A 19169-nucleotide genomic window follows, 5' to 3' on the forward strand; every position below is an offset into this window, starting at 1 on the left:
TTTGAATATATGCCTCAGATTATAATGATGCACAGTCAAAGCACACCTTTAGTCTGGAGGTGATGCCGTTTTTGCATTGTGACAAAGAGCTGTGACTCTATACACGGCTGTTGACATCATTTCAAGGTAGGCAACATAAATATCTCTGGTGCTATTGATTTCCCATTATGTAGCCCCATGGCTATTGATTGCCTGTAACAGTTGTGTCAAAGAAATGTGGAAATTTCAGAATTGAAAACATACACAAAAGTTATTTAGTGGAAACAAGGAGCAGTTGAGTGCCATTAAGGGTTTTGCTCAATCCAGGTAGGAAAGGCCTATCTTGTCCGTGCTCTTCCATAACAGTGATTCTATCTCTTAAACTGGGGGCAGGGGCACAGGCAGATTCCCATTCTTCTGTTTTGGGCTTACTGCTAAATCAACCTGCTAAATCACGACTTCTAATACTCCAATTTTTTTGAGATGGGGGGCATGTATGATTGACATTCAAGTACTTTCAAACTGACCCAGCTGTTGCCATGTGACTTCTTGATGGTTCCTAACGATGAGGCAAAAGCAAAAAGATTGATTGAATGCATTATTGCAGAAGGCTGCTAGCTAATTTACTTAATCCTCAATGCTGAAGAAACTCTAAAGTGCCTTCTCTCATCACACTGCAGCTGCAATTTATATTGGAAGAGAAAGTGGGTGAGTGCATATGAGGGGCAGAAGCAGACTTGATTTTTGTTCAGCTTGATTTCCCATGCATCCTACTCCTCCACCTGCCCACCTTCTTTCTGCTTAACTTTATATTCAAATATTTTCCTTGCTTCTGATTCTGTTCCTTTTAGCCCAAATGAGATTTATGTCTGCATATACACACATGCATAAACATGTAAAAAAGAAAGTAAAGCTATAAGAAATATAGAAAGGTTCTTCTGAATATTGTGGAACATGTACAGTGTTGCCATTTAATTAATGCAAACTATTAAATTTGATTCTGGGAGAAATCTCCATATTAAAGTTTACTATTTCTGCTCTCCTCCTTTTAGTTGAGAGCCTCAGAGTTCTCAGAGCCTCAGAGTTCTCCATGAATTTCACTCAAATCAACCTGACTTTATTGTTTCAGTACTCGGAACTGAATTTTGGGGGGAAACCTTGGATATTGCAATAGTTAAGTGCAGCACTAAACAGTTGTTAAGCTAAATATTACTATAATACGGAAATACCTAGTTGGTGCATTCCCTTCCCTTATGCATTAACATATATAGAATATATTTATTGTATACCAGAGCTTAAAAGATAAAATAACCAATAAAACAGGTAGAGGTATTCAAATTCCTTTTCAACCTTTCTCTGCTCGAGAAAGGTGAGACAAAACTCTCTTACTGTTGTGGGAAAATCCAGTGGAAACCCTAGTGAAGCTATGCTTTGCTGGACTGAGTTCTCTGTAAAAGCATTGGGTGTTAAAGGGGAATTCAGTGAAACTAAATGGGGCCACAGGTAATGCCAGTCAGTCATCAGCAATACATTCAAAATGCTATTACAAATGCAGCGTGACTGAAAGGGGCAGCAGAATCCATCACAGAGCAAAGGAGAAAGGGAGGGAGGGAAAGATGGCAAAAACCTGGGGAGAATACCAAGTGGGAAGACAGTGACCTTGAAATGTTATGTTGTGTGGGACAAAATGAGCCTCAATGATATCCTTCTCTCACAACCCCTATGACAGCAGAAGATTTCTTTTGAAGCACCCCAGAGACAGTGGTCATGCTGACCAGGTCAAACTGAGAAAATGGCTAAATGAATGCAATACCAAGAGAAGCACATGCCTTTATAAGTACTAGCAGGTCAGATCCGCTAGATAGCAGAGTTGCCAAGGAAGCTGATCTTCTTGACAACTGCTTTGTCTAAGCTTTTTGAGATAATGCATTCAATTAAATGATGGGCTGGGATTGCATTCTGGATAAGGTTACTATACTCCCTTTAGAGGCAGAGAATCATTTCCCCCTGAAAGTGTGGTATTGTTAGCTCTCTTAGGAAGTCTTGTCTACCAGATGTCAGAAATTGAAACTAACAATGAGTTACAATTCTTACAATTGATCTGTATAATATACCCTATATACAAAGAGCATTGGTAAGTAAAAAAAAATGAGGAGTTTGATTTCATTTAACTATATATGGCATCAGCAACATGGCAGCTGGTTGCATGCAAAAATATATTTCTAGTTCTTTTTTTGTTTTGTTTTATTCCCTTCACCATAAAAAACTTTCTCTCAAGGTGGCTAACACATTTTAAACAATACAAGTTAAAAACTCTACAAAAGTTAAATGAATATATAATATATACAATTAAACAATCATATATTACATCAAGTATGATTCCTAGGTCTTAATCATTCAATTGGTTATTCTGTTAATGGTGTGGAGTTCAACAAATGATACTTTAGAGAAGATTTTAGGCCTCAAGTTTATTTTTGCTACCTTCAGAAGCCAACATGATGTTCACTAGAATAATATAGAAGTGATAGGGCTTAATAATACCCTATATTCTCTTACTAGATTTCAGTCTTCCTTACATCCATGTGATGGATGAGGGAAGAATCCACCATAGTAGGACTGTACCATTTTTGTTGCCTAGCCCGGCAGCAGATCAGGACCTTCAGGCAGTTAGTAGTTCCATGGGATTTGGTGAGATTTAGGCCCGAAACAGATGGGCCAAATAGAGCGATGGGAGAGTGTGCTGGCACCGTTCACCAGGACTGCGGCGACCACACATGCCTGGTCCCAATCTGGGCTGCTGAACCAGGCCACCAGAAGAAGTGGATTCTATCTGGTCCTTTCTGGCCCCATTCTTTGCAAATGACATGGTCTCGGCATGGCCTCGGGACCTGTTCGGGGCGTGCATCATATAAATGGCATGTCCCCAACAGGGCCTTGAAGCCAAGTCATTTTGCTTGTGTGTTTTGGGCCTTTTATGTTTTTAGGCATGAAAGGTTAGTTTGCATAGTTGGTTTGCCCTTAGGGGATAATGAATCCACATGATTTCCTCTTGTCCTTTATTATGCTTCTCTTACTGTCCTTGTTGATCTCTGCAATGAAGAAGTGTTTAAGGTCATTGAAAGACATGTGTGACATGAGATCATCATCACACGTCCGTGCGCATGCACACACTTCCCTTTCTTTTACAAGTGGCAACCTGTGAATCAGAGCAAGGCTGTGAAAATGGTGGTCCCAATGACATTTTGACATAGACTGGGGATTTTTGAAGGCCATCCATCCATCCTCCTTAAGGTGTAGTTTGACTTTTCATATCTCATTTATTGCAAATGAACAGTGCTAAATGTGATCAATCAATCACTTTATTTATATCCTCTCCCCCCCCCTCAAGAATGGAATTGGAGGTGGCTTAAAGAATAAAATTAATACAAGTATTACTTCCCTTACTTTTACTTCCAGAACTTTCTTAAATAACATCTATTGTTCAGCATGAATTTTTCTTGTTCAGTATTGTGTTATTGTAAGTCAATGCTGATCTTTGAAAGTAAAATTTTTGAAATGATGTATTAGTAATGTAACAACCACTTTTCTCCCCTAATCACTGGCATTGTAATTTCATCTTTTAAAAAAGCAATCCACTTTCCCTTTCAGTATTGCTAAGTTTAGATGTATGGTATGTTTGTTGTTTCAATCCATTAGCCTTTTAAAACTTTCCTGTTTTTAATATTTTGTCATGGTTTGACTGGATGGTATGCAGTTAGTCCAATTTTCTTAAATAGTCACTCTCTTTGCTTTCTATTAAAATCTGATTGAACAGATTAAAGAATCTCATATCAGAGATAATGTAACAGTGCCACATCCATTTGACAACCTTTTTCTGATGGCAATTTATTTATGCCTCTTTGTCCTTATGGAGCAAAAGGCAGCATTTTTAAATCTGGTAGAAGGAAACAGTCTTAAATCAATGTGAGATTAATATGGAAAACTTGCTGCTGTGGGATGATATTGAGGTGGAAAGGTTAAGGAAGTGTTTAAATGGATTAAATATTTTATGAATACTCATAATAGACTCAGTTCTACTTACATTTTTATGCTTCTGCACTTGAATTCCTCATGTTGTTGCTAATGGGGCTGGTCAGATGAGAACAGATCTTGGTCTTCAGAAATCATAGGAAATGTTTAGAAGAACTGTTTAAAATTTGGAACCAGGAAAAACATCCCTCTTTTGTCCCATCAACAGGTATAACATTGTGGATCAGTGCAGGGACCGTTAAATGCTTCTTATCCCTTCAACTTGTGTATGGTTGTCAAGAGATAGAGGACCTTGTTCATTACATGTTATTTTGTCCTCTCTACCAAGAACCAAGAGAAAGGTTCATTACACCTATAATAGAAGCCAGTCCCAGTCAAAATCCACAGGATGTGATTTTTCATCTTCTACTGGACCTGAATAAATATGTAGCCTGGAAAGTAGCTTTGTTTGCCTTAGCAGCTAAAAAAATCAGGAACAAGTATATAACAGGGATAGCCATAAACTATAAAGGTGATGACCATATTTGACAAAAATTTTAACCCATAATGACAACTGTTGTTCTTTTGTTTAGAAATTCTATACCAGATACGAAATACTCGCATTTTAGATATAATTTACATGTATTTTATATTGTTATATTGTTATATGTATTGTAATATTGTTGTGCTGTGCAATGACCTTTGGTCAAAAGCAATAAAATTTGAATTTGAATACCTTCAACATTTAGAAAATGAGAACATTTTTTGTATTTTAATGTATACAACTTTTATCACATTTTTCAACAGAAAGGGCTCTCTGAAAAGCTTTCATATGTTCAATAAAAAACAAGTCAGTACTTGGCTTGTTTTTCAAAAGATATACAGAAGGAAAACATGAACATGGAGGGTGGAGGAAATTTGGGTAATGGTTCTTAAAGTCAAATAATAGTTCTTATAATGTCTATTTGCAAAACGTTCAGGAAGAAAGATGTGAAATATATCTTCCAGCATAATGTATAGAATCTTCCTCTGCCACATCTGTGGAAACAGTTCACAAAAAGAAGTAAAACAAAGAAAAAAGTTAATGAGACATCAGTCTATTCCTTTGCAATAGGGCAGTAGGATTTTTCAGTCTGTTTTATTGAATCAAACCACATGTAATGCACTTTTATTTTATTTCCCCCCTACTATGCCCTCACATACTGACTGCTAAAAAAAACCCATTTCTTTGTGGTGGTACCTTCTGGGTTTGCCCCTTCACAAAGGAACAGCCCCACTGAAAAACAGTGCCATCAAGTCTCATTCCAGAGAGGAAGACCAGAGTGATACTGTGGTTGATGGTATCAAAAGATATTGGGAGATCCAACAGAACTGACAGAAACACACTCCTCCCATCCAGTTCCCTGGGTAGGTCATCCACCAAGGCAATCAAAACTGTCTCTATCCCATAGCCAGGCCAGAAGCTAGATTGAAATGGATCTAGATAATCCATTTCATGAAGGAACTTCTAGAACTGGGAGGCCATAATACACATCGGAACCTTGCCTAAAAAGTGGATATTTGGAGATAGGTTGATAATTGTCTAATAAAGTAGGATTTAGGGAGGGTCTGCAAAGAGTTCTTGCAAATTCCTCACAGCAGGCAATCAAGTGGTCTGCATTCTGTCCCCGTGAAGTAGAGTGCAGAAGGCCCCGTACCACCTGAGACAGCTTTGCTGGGCAACTCTGTGCAGATGCAATAGTGGCAGAAAAGTATAATTTCTTTTCTTGCCACCATTGCCATTCAGTAGGTCTTCCAATGGGCTGTAACCAATGTTTAGTTGGATCTACTCTAACTTTTCCATCATCAACACTCCATCCCACTTGTTTCATTGCAGCTAGTCCTTAGTAAACCAGGGAGCTTGCTTACTTCCACTCTGTGGGAGGGGGCACTCAGGGGCAATTGTGTCTTCATCATTTCTCTGTTCCAAAGATTAACCAGGGCTTTGACATGATCAACTTACTTGGAAACAAGAAACTCACTAAGAGCCATCAGGAAGCCAGCCAGATCTGTAAGCCTCTTAGGGAGGACCATCTTAATTACCCTCCCCCCACCTCTACAGAGTCTCTGGATCCTAGTGAGTCTAAATCCAACCAGGTAGTGATATATCTATTGCTATAGAGAGCTCTCCTATCCACAGATCATCATCATCTGCACAGAAAATCTGCACAGAAAATTAGGTCCAGAGTGTGCCCTGCAGCATTGGTGGCAGATAATACTTTGAACATAATACTTGGGACAGAGCCATGGCTGTCATGGAGGACATGGAATCCTGAGCCATTGCTGACAGTGGCATCAGCATGGATGATGAAGTTCCCCAGCACAACAAGTCAGGGAAACTCCCAACACCATCAAGATGAACTCAGACTGCTCAGAAAGGGAAACTGTTGAACAGCAGTGTGGGTGGTACACCAACAGAATCCCAACTCTGTTCCAGCCACCCTCTTCAAATAAACATACTCAAAACCAGCAGACTGTGGGATGGAGTGCCTAGTGAGGGAGATTCCCTAGCCCCACAGGTCTTGCCTGTTGCTGTACAGAGAATTCAAATGGACAGAGCTAAGAAAGATTAACACACATAGCTTCGTGTAGTCTAATCTCTGTAATACAAGGCAGGTAAGCATGCTCCTCTAGGATCAAATCCTGGAATCCTGGATCAAGGACTTGTCCTATATACTGAGATGACACTGAGCAGCAGCATTTTCAGTCCAAAGGGTATGTTCCCAAGGTTATCCAGACTATTTGGAGTTTGGGATCAGTCAACAACCTGCAGCTCTCCCCTCTCTCGTGGTGATGTAACTGTCTCCCCATTCTGTATCTCCTTCTGTCCATTACTATACCTATCGCTGTTGCCTAGCAAGATATGGAAGTTTTGAGAAGGCATGTACTTCACAACTCTGGTTCTGAGATTTTTTAAAAAAATATATTTTTAAGTACATGACCATGGAGGAATTACATAAATTCAAAGTAGACAGTGAGGAAATTGATATTGTTAAAGGTTTCCCATACCTTGGATCAATCATTGATCAGAAAGGAGATTGCAGTCAAGGAATCAGAAGATGACTAGGACATGGAAGGGGGGCTGTGAAGGAAGTAGATGAGATCCTAAACGGCAAAGATATACAACTGAACATTAGAGTTAGTACAGTTGCTCCTCGTTACTTGCAGATCTGGGATCCGCATCCTCAAATATCTGCAGAGGGGTGACCTGCTATTTCTAATGGTTCATGCACACGGCATGCAGGGGCGCACCCCATTCAAGCTTATGAGGCTTGAATATTCATGAGCCTCTGTTTTTGCAAGGGGGGTCTGAAACAGGGCCAGCTGTATTGTTCATACCATTCTATGTATAGATGTGAGAGATGGATAGTGAAGAAAGCTGATAGAAAGAAAATTAATTATTTGAGAGGTGGTGCTGGAGAAGAGTTCTGCAGATACCATGGACAGCTAAAAAGACAAACAAATGGATGCTTGAGCAAATCAACCTGAACTCTCCTTAGAAGCCAAGATGACTAAATTGGGACTAGGATGTAGAGAGAGAGAGAGAGAGAGAGAGAGAGAGAGATTGTAGCACCTTTGAAACTAAGGGATGAAATAGATCTCCCCAAAGGGGCAGCTTCAAGCCATCTCTGAGAGCGCTGGGTTGGGGACGTGGCACCCAAATGCTGTGGCCTCAATCTGGGCATAATCTGGCCCAAATAGGAGCAGACACTCTTATTTGGGGCGAATTGAAGTTGTCCCATTGCTGCTTAACCTGGCTTCCAGCTGGCTTGGGGGGAGGCGTGTGACATCTAAATGCCATGCCCCCAGGACACCCTGAAGCCATTGATGTGTAATCTCCAGCACAACTTCTGGGTTACTTGGGGTGTGGTGCATGTAAATGCTACACCCCCAAGCCACCTTGAAGCTAACTGAAGCTGCCAATCTGTTCCAGCCCTAACTGAAAGAAAGAAGTTAGCAGCATTTGTGGAGTTTGTGGATGAACTCCAATCGGCTGTTTCTCTTTCCAGTCCAACTTTGTAGTTCTTTTGTTCAAAGACTGCTATTCTAAGGTATGGGATAGAATGCTCAGGGAGATTGAAATGTTCTACCACTGGTTTTTGTGTATTCTCATTCCTAATGTCTGATTTATGTCGATTTATCCTCTGGCACAAGAACTGGCCTGCTTGCCCAATATAGAGCACTGGGGCTGTCATACTTTGGTCACATCATGAGAAAGTATGACTCACTAGAAAAATCAATGATGCTTAGGAAGCTAGAAATCATTAGGAAGAGAGGAAAACCACATAGCAGATTGATAGACTTAATGAAGGAGGCCACAGCCCTAAGACTGCAGGACCTGGTCAGAGCTGTTGAGATTGGGATGTCTTGGAGATGACTCATTTACAGACATACCAGGAGTTGAGGTCAATTTAAAGGCAGTTAACAACAACATATTTATATCTTGCCTTTCTCCCATCTTGGAACTCAAAGTGATTTCCCATGGGAATTCTCAAGTGATCTTCCATCCTGCCACTAGTGTGACTAGGATCTACTGTACTTAGTTTTTGCAAGATGGCTGCATCATTGTATGCCCACATACCATGCCCTGTGTTTTGCTGTCATTAACCTTCAGCAGGTGCTATCCTGCTGATAGGACATCTATCAGTTGAACCAAGAGGGAGCAATTTTTTTTCCTCTCATTCCAGCCTCTCTTCTCCCTCATGCCATCAAAATCTGCTCTGAAGGTTGGAGATTCCTCCAGAGCAGACTGACAAGATCTAGGGGACTGTAGAGATGGAATGGAAAAAGTCCCTTTCATGCAAGTGGATGTCTGCTTCTCTGCTGTTAGGGTCTTTCGATGGGAAGTAGTTTTGTTTCATTTTCTTGTGGGAAATGATTTTTGAAAATAATGCTCAAAATGAGAGCAAGGCATTCTTTTTCAAAAGTTGCTCTAATGAGTTTATAGGCACTCACTCCTTACCTTACTTTTATTTTTCATCTCTTCTCTCTGAAATTAAAGATGTATTATCTGAGTGTGCATTTTATCCATTTTATGCATTTAAAGATCTTGACATAACTGTTCTCTTTTCCAGAAAGAAAGAAAATATTACATTGTGCCAATTAGTGCAGGAAATTAGGTGTCTATGAAGACATTTTCTGTCTGATTGCTTGTATTTAAGTCTGATTATGCTTAAATCAGCCAAATATCAGAGAGTACTATGCATAGTACTGAGAAACATGCTGGCAATGCTGGAGCCATGGAGAAGAAGACCTGACTGTGTTTTTGAACCATCTGAACAACATCCACCCAAAAAGAAAAGGAAGGAACATTGCCATTCTTGGATGTCCTGGTCATCTACAAATTGAACCAATGGGAAACCTATGGACAGATACCTACCCAAGAACTCCGACCATCACCCAGGACAAAAAAATGTGGGGGGCACAATAAAAACACTGGTAGATGCGGCAAAAAGGATCTGTGAACCCTATTTCCTGGAAGATGATTTGAAGCATCTGGACTGGGCTCTACAGGCTAATGGTTATTTCAGCTGAGACATCAGAAGGGCTGCCAGACCCAGAAAAACCCATAGAAGTGAAGACAAACAACCACCCAAAGGGGAGGTATGTTTACCATACATCAAAAGAGTCACAGAATAGGGAAAGTGGTGAGGAAACATAACCTCCAAATGGTCTACAACAGGGGTAGGCAACCTGCGGCCCGCGGGCCGGATGCGGCCCGGCAAGGCCTTGGGACCGGCCCCAGCCCGGTCATGCCGCCAATTGCCACCGGAGCCTTTGGCCTCTCACGTGAGGGTGTGGGGCCTTTGGCCTATCAGGAGGAGGCGGGCAAGGGAGGGCAAGGGGGGCAATTGTCTATAGAAGCCTCAGAAACATGCATTTATATTAACATTTTTTAAAAAATCAGCATTTTTTTTCGTGTGTCCTCCATTTTTTAAAAAAAGTATCCTCCATGTGAAAATTCTGTCCTACATTTGTCCCGGTCTATTTATTTATTTAAAATTATTTAATTATTTATTTATTGGTTTCGGCCCCCCCAGTTGTCTGAGGGACAGCAACCCGGCCCCCGGCTCAAAAAGGTTGCCTACCCCTGCAAACTGAGCAAGAAAATCCAGCAAATGCTACGCTCAGTGAAAGACAGGAGGGATCCTCTCATGGCCACAGGAGTTTACTGCATACCAGCTGCTGACAATTCTACGTAGGGACCATCAAGTGCAGTGTTCAAACACAAATCAAGGAACACGAGGGACACTGCAGACTGGGTCAGCCAGAAAAATCAGCAGTAGCAGAACACATTTGAAACCATCCTGGACATAAAATGATGTTTGAAAACATTGAAATTCTGGATTGTGCCAACAACAATCAAGTCAAAATGCATTGAAATCCATAAACACCTGGACAACTTCAACAGGAAAGAAAAAAACCTTAAAGTAAACAAAGTTTGGCTACCAGTCCTGAAAAACACCAAAATCAGGACCCAGAAAATGCAAATGAAAACCCCTAAGAGTGAGGGGGTTTCCCAGCAGACAGTGGATCATTAATTAAATAGACACCCTGAGATCTTGCCATTCAACAACAGATCAACACAGAGATTAACATGTAAATCACTTCCTCTCAACCAACAGTATTTATTCCCCACTCTCTTCCATGCCAGCATACTCTGAAAATGCCAGCCACAGCTACTGGTGAAAATTCAGGAAAAAAACTCTTCTAGAACACAACCTCATAGTCCCAAAAAAACCTACAAACGACTGTGGATGCCAGCCATTAAAGCCCTCAACTTCACATCAGATTTTACTGTGTTCATATGGCCCTTAGGAGAAAGTTTCAGAGGTCAAAATGGATATGGTCACCAAATTATAGGCTGCCACTGACTAAGGTTTAATCTACACTGCAGAATTAACACACTTTGACACTGCTTTAACTGACATAGCTATGGTGCTACGGAATTCTGGGATTTGAAATTTTTTGAGATATTTAACCTTCACTGTTAGCTCTGGTCCCACAACAAATCATAGATGTCAGAATCCCCATAGGATACAGCCATGTCAGTTAAAACAGTCTCAAACTGTATTTATTCTGCAGTGTGGCAGCAGAATAAATAATTGTATTGCTAATGTATCTGTCTTGCCACAGGTAAAAGAGATCAAGACCAGTCTCAATTGAAAAAATAGGATGCAAGGTGGACACTCACCCTTAATGGTAGATTTATCTAACTCGATTGGCATGTTAGTGGGAAATTGCTAAGAATGTGTTTGGCCCTTTGGAAAGTTTACCAAAGGCAGAAACTTTGTTACTGGTCAAGGTTCATATTTTAATACGCAGCATAAGTCCTCACTTGTGTCATTCTTACAGCCAAGAACAAGAAACGATTTTTTTTCTCATCTCAACTAAGAGATGTCACGATATATTTTTAGTCTCAGTCCCAAAACGCATGGGCTAAATAACATAGCTTCCAGTCATTTTAAGGTTGTGGCATTTAGATGACGCACCCCCCTAAAGCAGCTAGAAGCCACACCAAGTCCACAGTAGGCAGCTAAAAGCCGGCCCTAAAAGGAGCAGAGATAATCTGTTCCTGGTGGTGCCATCTTGGGACCTGAGGCGGCAGAAGTGAGCCATGTGGTCACTGCCATCCCTCCCTCTGGCTGCTCCTTCTGGGTTATGTGCTTTGGCCCATAGAGGGTGTTTGCATTTGTGAAAATGGTTTGTATTAAAATTTTGAAAATTCTGTAAATAAATTCTGCAAATATTATACCTAGACTAAGATAGACTCATGTTGGAAACAAGAAAAATCATGGGGGTTGATGAGATCTCAGTGGACTGTCCTGAAAGGAATGCCTGTAATTCCATGCCTGTTTTAGCCACTATTTTGGTCCACCTAAACCAAATCAGGAAGTTGGAGAGCTCCTGGATCAGAAGATTGAAGGAAGAAGGAAGGATCGATGAGTAGATAACAAATAAACTAGAGACATCTCAGTATCCTCAAATTGATGGCACACATGCCTTGTGCTATATTTATTGTATCCCTATGCAGAGATATGGGAAAATACATGTTTGTTCAGAACATTTTGGCTTTAGAGATGGACACCTATGGCCACAGGTATAATGCTAACCATGTGTATGTCAATAGAACAAGTCCTGTTGAATTCAGAGGCACTTCTGTGCAAACATGCTCATGATTGTACTTTTGCAACACAGTCTCACCAAGTTCAGTGATGCTTAATCCCTGGGAAATGTACATATAGTTCTGGTGTTGCTCTCATATCTCTCTCTCTCTCTCTCTCTAATTCCCCCCTCCTTTAAAATTATTTTTTAAGAAAAAAATGTCACTGATCGTGAATTTTATTTTTATCTTTTGCCATTGTGCTAGCTTTGATCTAGATGAGTGTCACTTTCAATCTGTTGCAGATTGTAGCCAAGTTGGCCATAACGTGGCTACAAGCAATCCAAAATCCATCTTATGATGATACTTGTATTGGGCCAACCAAAGGTTGCAAAATATGTTACACAAGCCTTTGAATGTCACAGGCCTCTCCAACAGGTAAAGATGGTGGAAAAAAAAAAGTAGAAAAACAAAAGTGGATGTTGTGGTGGTCACAGTGTCTGCATTTTTGATTTGAGATATTACAGGGAGTATGTTAGATGAAAAGTAAGGCCAGCCCTATAGCTATGAGGGAAGAAGGGTACTACAATAGACTCAATAATGCTTGGCTTCTCCATTTGAAGTTACATACTGCACACACACTCACATGCGTATGCACACATAAACACATATACACAGAATTGTATTTGCCTCTATCCATGGGGTCTTAAACCACCTCTGATGGGGCCGAGTGCAGTACATCTGGGAAAGGTTGTCATGTACTATCAGTTCTCAGAAAAACGTAGACATGAGACACCAACGACAGTGGTTACCTCGGGTTCGAAATTAATTCGTCCGCGGCTAAATTTCGTAACCCGACAAAACCTTGTAAGCAGAATTGCCATAGCGCTAGCCTAATGGAAAAATAGGCTCTCTGCTGGCCCTCGGTGGCGGGGAAAATAGCGCCGCGGTTTTTTCGTAACCCGAAGAAACCTTCGTAAGCCGAAACAATAAATCCCTCGGGATTTTTCGTAAACCGGAAAAATTCGTAACTGGGTAATTCGTTATCCCGGGTGGTGTCCCTGGTTTGGTACCACTGTTATGTCTTTCTTTCATAGACTTCAGATGCTACAACTAATGTGGCTTACTATGAATCGAAATGGGACCACATTTTTCCCCTTCCTTAATTAAAGTGCTAAGAAAACTAGTCATTAATAACATTCTATGTGTGTGGGTTGTTTTGATTAATTATTACAAAACCCACATTCTGGCTGCAACAGCTCTAGAGCATGATGGCAATGTTTTTACTATGAGCGGATGCTCTTAGAGCAAGTGTCCAAGGTAAAAGCTTTGTAAGGTGAGTGCCTGTCATTGCTTTGAATAATGAATTCATGTGTATTTTAGCATCAGCTATTGATGGTCGGAAACTATTTTTTTAACCCAAGGGTTCACAGATTGTCTTTTGTATCTTGTTATAAAAAAGGGCAATTTCTTTTTGTAGCCGGGGGGGTGTGTGTGTGGTGGTGTGTGGTTTTAATTAAAGACTCGGCTACAGACGTATCACACTGGAAAAACTGAATGTTTAGTACTGTGCCTAAACTATTCATTGATATTTATAGATTTTCTCATTGCTGACTATGCAACAATTAAAAAAGGATGGTAAGAGGTAAATCAGATAATGTTTTGCATCCCTGAGGTTATTTAATGAGAATCCAAGGTCTGTTAGTCAGCACTACAGCCCCCAAATATAAAATATACATAACCCTTGTATTTCATCCTTAACTACTTTGTACGGTAATTTTTTCAGTCAGCAGTGAACCGTGTTCCGCAATAGACCTTAGTCTAAACAATCCAAACTAATTTAATTACAATATGGCTGCCATGTGGTAGGATTGTTTCCTTCTTATGTGACTATTGGTTTTTATTATATATATATATATATATATATAATATATATAATCTATTATATAACACTCTCCAAATTTATGCTCGTGGATAAAATTCAGAGACATAGCTGTGTGTCGGTGGGTAACAGTAGCGAAGGGGATCTGTAGCACCTTGTACTAACTGTGGCGTGAAGAAATTGAACTAAGCTTCGTAGACTGCTAGGCGCTAAGGACGGGCCTAGCGGCGCCGTCGCACCAGGGAATACGGGGGGGGGCGGGGGCGGCGCTTCCGGACGCGGCCTTGCCTCAGGTTATTCGTACGGCAAGATGGCGGCGCCCTATACAGACGGGCGCGGCCATCTGATGTAAGGGACGACGCACAGCGTTTCGGACATTTAAACCCAGAAGAGCCGTCGTGAGTGCGCGCTTTTGCACTGCGGCGGTCTTCCGGGTGGGTTGCCGGAAGGAGTGCACTTTCTGCATCCTTTTTGCCAGCGCGGAGAGAGTCACGCGTTTGGCTGCTGCAGATCCTCTGCGCTGGTTGCCAAACCGGCAGCTGCCCAAGACCACCCCTTTTGGTGCGGGTCGTAAATGGGCCTTATTTTCCTTCCTCAGATATCGGTCTGTGAACGGCCTGTTGCTACAACTCTTTTGCACAGTTAGTCTCAAAGGTGTTAAAGATCCCTTTGCATTTTAGGCTTATGGTGGGTTACAAACGCCATAAAGTACTCGCTCCGCGCGTACTAGGGTTCGGAAGGGGGCCTATTAGGGTAGGAAGGTTTCTCCTTCCTTGACGGCCCTTCCTCCCAGTACGCGCAGAGCCGCGTCGTACTTTTTTTGGTGCCCATCCACATGGGCGCCTTGACGTACTGGACGCTGTGCGTCCAGACGTGTCGTGACGGAAGTGACGTCGCGAGGGCGCACTCTACCCCTCGCGGCGCCACTTCCGCGTTCAAAAAAGGAGCGGCATTTCGCTGCTCCTTTTTTGCTGCGCAGGGAAGCCTCGCGGTCTGGCAGCTGGGGCTTCCCTGCGCAGCGAATGGCGGCGGCGGGAAAACGGCCCCTTGAGGCCCGTTTGTAACCCGCCTATGTGTCTTTTTTTTAAAAAAAGACTTCATGTGAAAAGACTGTGTAAAAAGTGTTTAGAAATAGCTAAAACCTATATAATATAACAGAATGGAGAAGAAATAGCCTTAAAATAGTTTTTAGATTGAAAATGTATATAGGTTGGAGTTTGAATAATAATTCATAGGTATTGCATATTGTGATATTGATGAAGAAGGCCTGAGTAGAGTAGAGTAGAGTAACTCTGGAAATTTTGGAATAGGAAGTATTTGTTAAACAGAGAAATCGGAAAGGAAAAGACATATAGCATTTGGCTGGGTTTAACGATGTAGTCATCTAGAGAAAAGAGCTTATCTATAGGAGTTTTTGTTTGTTTTTGTTTTGTTTTCATTTTTCTTTTTGTTAACTGCCTTCAAGTCGATCTCGATTCATGGTGACCCTATGGATGAGACATCTTCAAGACCCACTGTCCTCAACTGCTCTGCAACCCTATACCCAATAGAGTCCATCCAATTAGCATGTGGCCTTCCTCTCTTCCTACTTCCCTCCACCTTTCCCAGAATTTTTTTTTTTTCCAGTGAGTGATTCCTTCTCATGATGTGTCCAAAATATGGCAGTCACAGTTTGGTCATCTTGGCTTCCAGGGAGGTTTCTGGTTTGATCTGCCCTAGGACTCATTTGTTTGTCCTTTTGGTTGTCCATGAGATCCTCAGCAGTCTCCTCCAGCACTACATCTCAGATTAATTGATTTTATTCCTATCATCTTTCTTAACTGTCCAGCTATCACATCCATACATGGTAATAGGGAATACGATGTCTTGTATGATTCTAACTTTTGTGCTCAATTGTAGATCTTTGCATTTTAGATTTTTTTCTCATTCTGTTATAGTCACCCTCCCGATTCTTAATCTTCTTCTGATTTCCTGACTGCAGTCCCCATTTCTATCAGTGTTTGATCCCAGGTATGGAATTATTTTACTATTTCTATTTCTTCATTGTCTAGGTTGAACTCATGAAGGTCCTTGGTGGTCATTATTTTTGTTTTCTTTTTGTTCAACATTAAACCTGCCTTTGCACTTTCTTCTTTGGTCTTCATTAGTAGGTGTTCCAGGTCTTTCAGGTCTTCTGCTAGTACTATGGTGTCTTCTGCATATCTTAGACTGTTGATATTTCTCCCTCCTATTTTCACTCCTCCTTCTTCTGTGTCAAAGCCTGCTTTTCTTATAATATATTCTGCATACAAATTGAACAGATAGGGTGAAAGGATACAGCCTTGTCTGACCCCTTTGCCAATTGGGAACCATTCTGTTTCTCTGTGTTCTGTTTTGACAGTGGCCTCTTGTCCTGAGTACAGATTCCTCATAAGGACTATCAAATGTGTTGGCACTCCCATGTATTTAAGGGCATTCCATAGCCGTGATCTATGCAGTCAAAGGCTTTCTATAAAGAAAGTCTATAAAGTACATGTTGATTTTGTTTTGGAATTCCCTGGTGTGCTCCACTAGCCTTCATATGTTTGCAATGTGGTCCCTAGTGCTTCTTCCTTTTCTGAACCCCACTTGAACCTCTGGGATTCTCTCTCCATGTATGGTTGGAGTCTATGTTGCAAAATTTTGAGCATCATTTTGGTTGCATGGGAGATCAGTGCTACAATTCTATAGCTGCTGCAGTCTCTTGTGTCTCCCTTTTTGCAGATGGAGATGTATATTGATCACTTCCAATCTGTTGGCCATTGTGTTGTTTTCCATATCTGTTGACATATGTTGGTTAGCACTAGTGTTGACTCTGTCAATTATTTAGAAATTTTCAAATTTATATTGAATAAACTTACATATGAGAACATTGGAGTCAATTCTGCCTGTTTTCCAAAAGGGCTTTGCCTACTAAATAGCAGCACATAATCAGGTGCTCTGGGGAAATTCCAATAGAATTCTGATCCCATTTACCATTTTACCTCCCTTATAAAAACCAGGGAATGTTGATAGAATGCACCCATCTGGGTTGGAGATAATGATGCTGAATCTCAGACCATGGTGCAGGAGGTGAAAGGAAATGCTGACTAACAGCCTTCTAGGTAAGGAAAGTTTTGGAGTAAAAGATGACTAATTATATGTTGTAGCCTTTTCCAGGTGAAGCAATTGAAAACTAACAGAACAACAACACTTTTAGGAATTGCCCATCAGGTGGAGTAAGATTAAAGCCACATGCACTTTCTATAGCATGAACTAGAACTGTCCCTGAACTCAGAGCAAGAAGACAAACCCCTAAAAGGAAAGGAAAAACCACAAATTAGCATGGTGTTTGGATGGAGTACAGATTTTAGTAAACCAGATGATTTAAGGAAAGAATGCTAAACGATTGTCTTGCATAAAGACAAGCTATTGTGCTAGTAGTCTTCATTCAGTTGAACATATGGATCCATGCTGCTTTAAGATACAGTGAATTTTATTCTTGTGGGAGCGAGTTTATCTTGTTCATTCCACTGTTAAGGAGCAAATATAAGTAAGATTATTTTCTCTTCAATTGAACACTTTACATTTGTCTCATTACAGAAGATAACTAAGAAATCCTAAAGGTAAATGCCACAGGTGCTTAAAAAGTTTGTTCAACATATTAATACAGGGGAGTAACCACTGACTTGTTTAAAATACTTTGAGTTCAGTCTCCCTTATCCTAAATGCTTGGGGCCAGAAGTGTTTTAGATTCTAGAGTTATTTTATTTCATGGATTTTGGAGTATTTGCATATACATAATGAGATGTCTTGGAGATGGGACCCAACTTGAAAACATGAAATTCATTTATGTTCTGTATAGACCTTATGCACATAGTCTGAAGGTATTTTATACACAATATTTTAATGGTTTTATGCATTAAAGAGCATTTGTATACACTGAATCTGTCACCCCATTGATCGCCAGGGTTGATTCGGCTGATCTGGCTGGCTAGGCGGGTGTCCCCTTCCTCCCTCACCGCTCCATGTGCGTCCCTCCCGAAGCTGCGCGCTCGGTGGAAGAGGACGTCCGGTACCGTTCTTCGGTCAAGGTTATACGATAGCTGCGCTCCCCTGCTAGAACCTCCAAACAAGCTCAAGGACTGTTTTGGATTTTGAAGTATTTCAAATTTTCTATTTCGAAAACAGATTGGAAGCACGTGTGAAAAGGACTTTCTACATTTAAGTGTGAATATATCTTCATGTTGTCAAGAGTAGATCCAAATCCAACACCCAATGGATGCTTGAGAGCAATAGGGATCTTTTGAGCACTTACTAAAAATAATATTTGATGTTTTCTTTAATGGAAGGGCAGTCTGGCCCTCCGGGCGTTGTCCTGTAACTCCCAGCATTCTTTGTCATTGGCTATGTTGGCTAAGGCTGCTGGGATTTGCAGTCCAATAACATCTTGGAGACCACATGATTCCCTGTTTCAAAGTATGGGGGTGGAGTGTCCTCAAGTAACAGCTAGGTCCAGATGCTTTACTTGTCGCATCACCATAATGACAAGCTCTCCTATGATGTCAGTACCCCAACATTTTTTCGTGCAACCCAGTGTACTGTTCAGTATGGTATAGTGGTTTGAGCATTGGACTGCAACTCTGGAGACCAGAGTTCGAATCTCCTCTCAGCCATGGAAACCCACTTGTTGATCTTGGCCAAGTCACACACTCACAGCCTCAGAGAACCCTGTGATAGATTTGCCTTAGGGTCTCCATAAGTCATAAATAACCTGAAGGCACACAACAGCAGCAACAACAAATACTGGCCTAGGCCCTGATCATCCCTCGCTCCCTGGATATGATCATGTTTGACTGGGCCAAACAGTCTTGGCTCCCCTTTGAGTGACACAGAATCCCCAGTCTTGTTGTGGATTCCACTCCCTCCCCAGGATATTTATTCACATGATTATCCACCTTCAGTAAATACAGGGAGTGGGGACACCATCTTTGTCCACATTAAGCTGTATTCAGACCTTTCCTTTCCGGCATGGAGGTGGGAAGTGGAATAGGTGACTGTCATCCTTGTCCGCACCTTGTTTCACACCTTTAGTGCACATGCAAAAGATTAAAGCATATGCCTTTGGGCTCAGTTTGTGGTCATCCTCTGAACATTAAG

At 41.2% G+C, this 19169-nt stretch overlaps 1 protein-coding gene across 3 annotated transcripts in view; it reads left to right on the forward strand.

The window, feature by feature from the left end:
* CACNA2D2 (calcium voltage-gated channel auxiliary subunit alpha2delta 2) overlaps positions 1-19169 on the forward strand; it is an 815448-nt gene that overhangs the window by 245571 nt on the left and 550708 nt on the right. The window lies entirely within an intron of this gene.

This window comes from Sceloporus undulatus, chromosome 2, assembly GCF_019175285.1.
Source record: "Sceloporus undulatus isolate JIND9_A2432 ecotype Alabama chromosome 2, SceUnd_v1.1, whole genome shotgun sequence".
Classification (NCBI taxonomy): domain Eukaryota; kingdom Metazoa; phylum Chordata; class Lepidosauria; order Squamata; family Phrynosomatidae; genus Sceloporus; species Sceloporus undulatus.